Consider the following 7,740-nt stretch of genomic DNA (forward strand, 5'->3'; position numbering starts at 1 on the left):
GAGCTCGGACCTTGAGGCTGCATCTTCACTGCAGCGTTATCTTCAGCATCCAGGACTGAGCACCTGGGCTGGTCTAGTCTAGAAGTGACCAGCCACAACTTGCTGGGTCCTCACTGGTGCTGCTCTCACCCTTGTGTGTTGCTAGGACATCTGGGGGCGTATCCATGATTCTTTATGGGGCTGTAAGCTAAGCTGCTAATAATTCTTTTCCAGTGAATTGTAGAAGATCTTGCCTGCCCTGCTGGGCACATGGAGGGAATTGTGGGAAGGCACTGGAGGACTATCAAGCACTTGAGTAGTTTAACCTGTATCGTCACTGCAAAGTTGGGTGGTTTACCAGACTAAGAACCAGTTATCCAGGATTGAAACCACCACCAAACTCAAATGAGAGGGTTTTTGTGGGACAAGAGAGGGGTGGGGGCAATACCCATATATGGGCCCAGGTTAACTCTGCAGTGAAGACATACCTTGAGGCTGTCATTACCACGCCTAGCAGCACGTCTGCCAATGTCAAGCAGGAAAAAGAATCACTAATAAAAAAGACCCAGAAGTACATCTTCAGTGGTTTCTTAGATCACCTGGAATTTCTTGTACGACCTCCTGGGAAGAAATTGTTTAAAGACAGAAGGACCAAATTCTGGACCCATTGATGGGAATTTTGAAAAAGACTTTAATGGGACCGGTGTAGCACCCTTTACTTGCAGCGATTCTCTTATGCTACCTATAATCACTCCACATGCTTCCTTTTTATTCCTTATTAATCTTCTCCTGCAAAAGCAACGTCCTCCACATAACATGGACCATCCCTCATGGACTTCCAGTGTTCTGAATTTGGGGATAGTCTAGAAGGTTTATTTATTGTCTTCTTACACGGCACTTTGTGTAACAGAAGAGGTGTTAATCCTCATGTCCTAATCAAACTCCAGCTCAGACCTTCTGCCTAAATCTCCCTGCTCTTCTAATTAGATACTTAGTGGATCCATTTTTCACTCCTTGTTCTAAACTGTTACATAGAATTGCTGCTATACACTGATAAATGATTGACATATTTCACCCAGCGATGGCTGCATTTAAGTGGATGAAAAATAATATATTTGGAAAGCAGTCTGGACTCTTCAGGATTAAAGGCATGCCACATATAAGGCCAGATCCTCAGTCTTTCTTATTTGTTGCTATTTTTGTTTGCAGTGTTGTTGTAGCCATGTTGGGCCCAGGATATCAGAGAGACAAGGTGGCTGAGGTAATACCTTGATTGGGCCAACTGCTGTTGGTGAGAGAGACAAGCTTTTGAGCTTACACAGAGCTCTTCTTCAAGTCTGGTCTCGTCCACCAACAGAAGCTGGTCCAGTAAACAATATTACCTCAACCACCTTGTCTCTCTTGTGCTATTTTGGCATTTCTGCTTCCAATCCCAGCCATAACCAGGCCATGCAAAGGAGAATAAAATGTAAACTAACTTTTAAATGACTAACCAAATGTTCTGGAACCTCCAAAGATTTGGTTTGAGTTCTGAGCACAGATCAGGGCAGGTATACTTATTAGCTGAACTATTGTGCTCTATACGAAGAGCCAAATCACGATCCCCTTCACACCAATGGTATAACCCACACTGATATTAATGGGACCAATCAATTGATGTATTTCACTGAAAGAAAGTAAGTGAGAGAAGGATTGTGTTGTGCAACAAAACGCTACTAAGAAATGAATACAGTCACTGAGAGAAGTGAGAACCCAGAAGTCTAAGCCGATGTATGTTCCCCACAGCTGTATTTTTAAAAGATGGATATTTGTGGAACTAATAAAACAAAGCCAGGCCTGCAAATTTATAGTATGGATGGGAGTTTACTTAATTGTTCCACAAAACTTGTAACTAGGCTCTGGCAGAGACAACAGATTCATTGCAAGTAACATTTGTCAAAAGAAAGGAGTCTTTCAAACCAAATGGTGCAAATATAACCACGAAGCAGACATCCAGGCATCCCAAGCTACTGTCTTGCACTCTTCAGGCCCATCTTTTACACAGCTGTAAATATGTCCTTTGCAGCGGGGATATTGTTGGGAAAAGTCAATGCTGAACAGGGAGTCATCATTATTCACCTGCAATATACAGTAGCCTGGCCACAGTCCACCCATCTCTTCTGGGAATTTCACCTCATAAGGACTGAAAACACAGCAGTCCTCCAAATTACACCTGGCAACACTTGCCAAAGCTCAATTATTTTTAGAAAGGGCAATGAATAATAAAAGGTACATATTGTATATGCACCTCACTGTTAAGAAAACAAAACTAAAATAGTTAAGTGCAATTATTCTTGCTGTGCATTTTCAAAATTCTCGCCTCAAATGCTAGGCTCCAGATATACTGAGTTAGGCACATAGGAACGTCAGAAAAATCCCACTAGGCACCTATCTGCTTTTTTAGGTGCCTAAATACCTTTGAAAATCTAGCTCTATCTAGTCGCCTTTGAAAATGGGCCATAAGCTCCTAAATCATTTAGGTGCTTTTGAAAATATTATCCACAGTAAGCCTCTACTAGCCACTTCCCCCATTCAAGTTTGTTCGAGGAAATGACTTTTGTACCTTGCTTCCCATTTATTCTTTGGCAATAAAGACCTACTCTTTTCATTGACCAAGGTCATTGAATGAAAGCTGGTTGCATTGAACACTGAAGTGTAAACCTATTCTTCTCTCAGCCCTACTGGTGGCTGCTGCTCCAGGGTTGCACTTACAGATCTTGCTAACATGATGGAAGTAGATGCCAGCAAAGCCCATCACAAAAGGCATGGTAAGATGTTCATTCCTCAGACAGGATGCAGTAGTTCTGTACTGCTAAAAGCTGTCCTGGGCCCCAGCCCTTCCAAATACAGAACGTTACTTTTTAAGAGGCCTCAGTTCCCAAGCATTTGAAAGAGCTCTAATAAATATTAAGTATTGGCAAAAAAGTTTCTTCTCAACTGCAACCCAAAATCAATTTACATACTATTGAAACAATTATGGTAAATAATTTAACCATAAATACATGTTCCATTAACTCAGCCATTTATATGTGACTGTTTTAGCTTGGTAAATTGCTTTCCATCAAGCCAGTGACATAAGTTTGTGAAATAAAAGGTTTTCAGTTACAGCTTATTAGGTAGGCAAGTGCAATCACAGAGCAGCTGTCATCATGAAAAATGAAGTACAAAGAATGACCGGCTGTGTTTGACTAGCACAAATCAAACGAATCACACATTTGAAATGCAGATGCCATCATATCAGGGTGTGAAACGTCCATTTGTGGTTCCTGCCTCCTGCCACGCTGCTCAGTGTTTAGGGATCTTGTTCCCAGGAAGCTGCACTGAAGAGGAGCACTTTTCTGGACTGTTTCTCAGCATGCTATTTCCATTTTACAATCTAGCCCACACTAGAAGAATGACCCCTTGCTGACAATGGCTGCTGAGCATGGTTTAGCTGCAAGTGCAGACAACGACAAAGTGTGGCCAGTATCATTTCTAAAACCTGAGGTTAAAAATAGATCACACCAGTTTTCTAGTGTAGGACAGAGCTGAACACTGGAGTGGGAAGTATATGCAGTGCAATAGGAAACCATGCCAGCCAGCTCCTCCTCTACATGGAGGTAGGGTGACCAGAGAGCTAGTGTGAAAAATCGGGGGGGGGGGGTTAATAGGAGCCCATATTTTAAAAAACCCCAAATATCAGGACTGATCCTATCAAATCTGGTCACCCTACATGGAGGGAAACACAAGATTCATTGTCTCCCTCTCCCCCAAGTCCTTCAGCAATGCAAAGGCGACATGTAAGAGTTAGTGGAGGAGAGGTAAGAGAGAGAAATTGATGACTGGGCAGCTTCCTAAATTATGAGATAACTACAAGCCAAGGTTGGAACAAATGATGTCCCTTCTTCCTGTCCAAGCAGCATCCCAGAGGCATGCACAGAGCAGCAGGGGGATGCATGCTGAGCTTCTTGCCAGGCCTCTAGCCATGGAACCCAAAGGGTAATGTGTCACCAGTGGCCATTCTGCTTGAGGATTAAGTAAAGAAGGTGCCACTGAGATCCACAGAGCAGACCCAGCAGCAGAATTTTGCTCATTTGGTGCTGTTTTCTACCCCTGTCAGAACTCAGTAACTGTTAGAAAAATGACCCCCAAAAAATCGGCTATTTGGTGTTTTAACAAATGGAAACAATATATACCGGGACAAACTCAGAGCGGACATAAAGGGTGGGGTAGGTTATACAGCAGGAAATTAGCATAAGAAATACCATACACTTTGCCTCTTGTCCAAGAAATGAAAAGAAAAAAAGTGCAGTTCCCAAGACCTAGCAATCCCACCCCAATCACCCCCCAGACAAATCCTTAAGAGAATGGATGAGTCCAGCACTCTGCCCTGTAGGTCAACAGACTCACATTCTGATGAACAAACTGGGGGCAGTGAATTCCAGAGCTGAAGGCCCTCCATGGATAACACCTTCATGTGCTGTGATTCCTTAGCTTACTTTGGGAAGTCACATGAGTATTCCCACTGGAGTCGGTTGGACTTCTTGAGTAACTGCTCTACGTGCTACTGCAAGAAATACAAACAATAACAGAAATGAAGATGCATATTTTCTGTTTAACCTGTTTTGATAAGGAGAGAGCGCTTTTGTTCTCCAAAAAGAGAGAGGTCCAATCTTTCTTCACAGGGGCTACCACAGATGCATAAATGAAACTTTAAATCCTGTACTGACTTGGAATCAACTTTAGTACCTCAGACTTCAGCTTTCAAACAGAAAAGGTACAGTAAGCTGGGGCAAATGGTCATTTGCAAGCAGCAGGTTTGGTCTGTTATTCATAACGGTCTCATAAACATGTCTATTATCTAAACCCCTAGGCAGAATATGCATTAATAAGCATAGCATGGACTGCTTATCAGGCTACTGAGGCTGTGACAATAGAGGGAAATTGTAGATAAATCTCTGCATTAAGCATCTTCGCATAACTGTATATCATTTTCATATGAAACTTTGTATTATGCCTCTTCATATAACCTTGTATTAAGTCTTTCCATATATAACCTCTATTTTCATACAACTTTGTATCAAGTTCTTTGACATAGGAACTTTCTATCAAAGCCTTATATAGAAATTTTGTATTGAGCCTTGGTATAATGTTATAGCCCCTAAGGATAGTTAAGGTAGAAGAAAAATGTCTTTTCCTTAGGAGTAGAAAAAGATCTCCCCCTTTTAATCAGTTGCCCTGTTGAATGAATGAGGTGTGAATGAGGAAGGTGCAGAAGGCAGCACCTCCAGACAGCTGCAACAGCTGGAGAGGGGATAGAAGCCAGACTCAAGAACAATAAAACTTGTTAAGTGGGCTCATTAAAGAAGATCAGACATATTGATGGCCTTGGGAGTTAGAGGCGAGCACCTTCTTTTGAAAACACTCTTTTTGAAAATAAATGTAGCAGCATTAAGACAATACCCAGAAGGAAGTGCCACAGATGACCAACTGACACAGACACTGATTTTGCATCTAGTATAGATCTACATAAGAGGGCAGCTGCTATAAATGTGAGGTGTCTTGCAGAAGATCCCGGGTCTTGTCTTGTCAACATCAGAGCATTGATTCGGACTGACAGAAGCCCAGCTCCACCTCTCCCCCATCTACCTCACCTGGCCAGTGAAGTTAAGGGGAGCAACTAGTTTGTAACAACAATAAGACTCTGTGTGTGTGTGTGTGTGAGTGAGAGTGCATGAGTGTAATATATATCACATGTATGATACAGTATTGATTGATACATGTGTTACCAATAAATGTGGCACTTTGCCTTATGCCCCCTGAAAAGATCCTGTGCAGTACTTTAAGTACAACAAAGTCACAGAAGTACACTACTGGAGACAGGTTGGTTCTTAAACTCTCCCAAGACTAGCATAACGTTTTGTTAACTAAACCCTTCCTGAATGCCAAAAGTAGCATGTCTGTCTCTTGGGATTTGGAACAATAATTCAGCATAGTGGTTTCTTGGAAAGGTTAATTTCCAGCCCATAGAGGTAACATGCTTCAAATCATAAGACTAGCTCAGAAATATATTGGTCCATCTGAAAACAATAGATCCAAAAAGTCGGCATAAAGGTGAGTTGCAAATTGTGCATTAGGTTCCTAGCTGAGCTACCCCAGTGTTGGAACATCCTGTGTGTTTTCCTGGAAGTGTTTAAGAAGTCTCCCAATTCCCACTCCAACCTGTCAGTTTTCTCATTCAGCCCATTACACACACATTGCCTCCAAGTGTTGATTCTTTTATTATCCTGCTTAGTTTGGGATAAACAACTGTCAGTCTGATTAACACCATTTTTCCTTATCTTCATTACTTTTCTAGCTACTGCCAAGTATCTACTGAATGTATCAAGTAGATTATTATAATGTCTCCTTTTATGACACTATTATTCTTCTGCTAAGCTTCTGTCAGCATTCTCAATATAAACCTCTGTATCCAGGGCCTTCTAGAAAAACACCCCTTTTTTTTAATTGCTCAGGGATGTGCATAAAAATGTCTCAGCCAGAGATTTAATGTAACCAATTTTTAAAAAAAAAATAAACCCCACACAATTAATTTTATTTCCCAATTTAAGGTAGTGTCTGTGTATCACTGTCCTCTGCTAGACAGAATCAGGAGTGTTCAGTTGTGTGTCATAGCCCCTACAGTGGAAACTGCTATGGAATTTGTTCCTTAGCTCAGTGTTAGGGGCCTGTACATTTGATCAGCACAATACAGATTGCAAGACAATGTGCTTGGGGAAGAAAATGCTGCCCAGAGCAGAGAATCAGAATGATTAGAGGCTAGCTATGGGGAGGGATAGTTCAGTGGTTTGAGCATTGGCCTGCTAAACCCAGCATTGTGAGCTCAATCCTTGAGCAGGCCATTTAAGGAACTGGGATTTAAAAAAAAAAAAAAAGACTGCCCAGGAATTTGTCCTACTTTGAGCAGGGGCTTGGACTAGATGGTCTCTTGAGGTCCCTTCCAACTCTGATATTCTATGATCCAGGCTCTGACAACCCATTTCTGGGTGTGCCATTCACTTTGTGACCTTGAACTAGTCACTTAGGGTTTGTCTTCACTGCAGAGTTAGCCCAGGCCTGGCTGCTAGCCCCCATTCTGTTCACATGGAAAAACCTCTAACCCCAATTTGCAGGTCCTTTAAACCTCAGATAGCAGATATGGCTGAGATTATAGCCTTGAGTTCTTGCTTCATCCCAGGTTGGCAACCCACTTACTTCGCAGTGAGGACACAGTAATCAAGCATGGGTGCTGTTAGTCCTCCACTCCTATCCCCGAAGGGCTGTACTTTCCTGTCTAACTCCTCTCTTCTTCCACACTGTGTTTTAACCTCCCATTTGCCTGCTGCACTTCCAGAGCATTTGGACAGAGATGCCATCCAAGAAATCCTCCTCCTGTGCTGCTAGTTGGCCAGGAGCTGACACTGTAAGGCTCAGCAGGTCTAAATCAAGGCCTGCAGAGTTACTATGCAGTGAGTGTCTCCATGCAGCCACCCAGCAGCAGCTGTAACCAGATTGGGCTTCCCTACTCACAACCCACTGAGGGCACAGACCACACGAAGCCCCACCTCAAGGCACTCAACAGACAGCAGCCTCATGGCACCTGATTGGCTCCTTGTCCTACATAAACCCACAGAGCATTCCAGGAAGTGTCCAGGCAACAATATAGATCATTAGCTAGCTGCCATGACCACCCTGCATTGTCTG

Source organism: Mauremys mutica, chromosome 2 (assembly GCF_020497125.1).
Source record: "Mauremys mutica isolate MM-2020 ecotype Southern chromosome 2, ASM2049712v1, whole genome shotgun sequence".
NCBI classification, from domain to species: Eukaryota; Metazoa; Chordata; order Testudines; family Geoemydidae; genus Mauremys; species Mauremys mutica.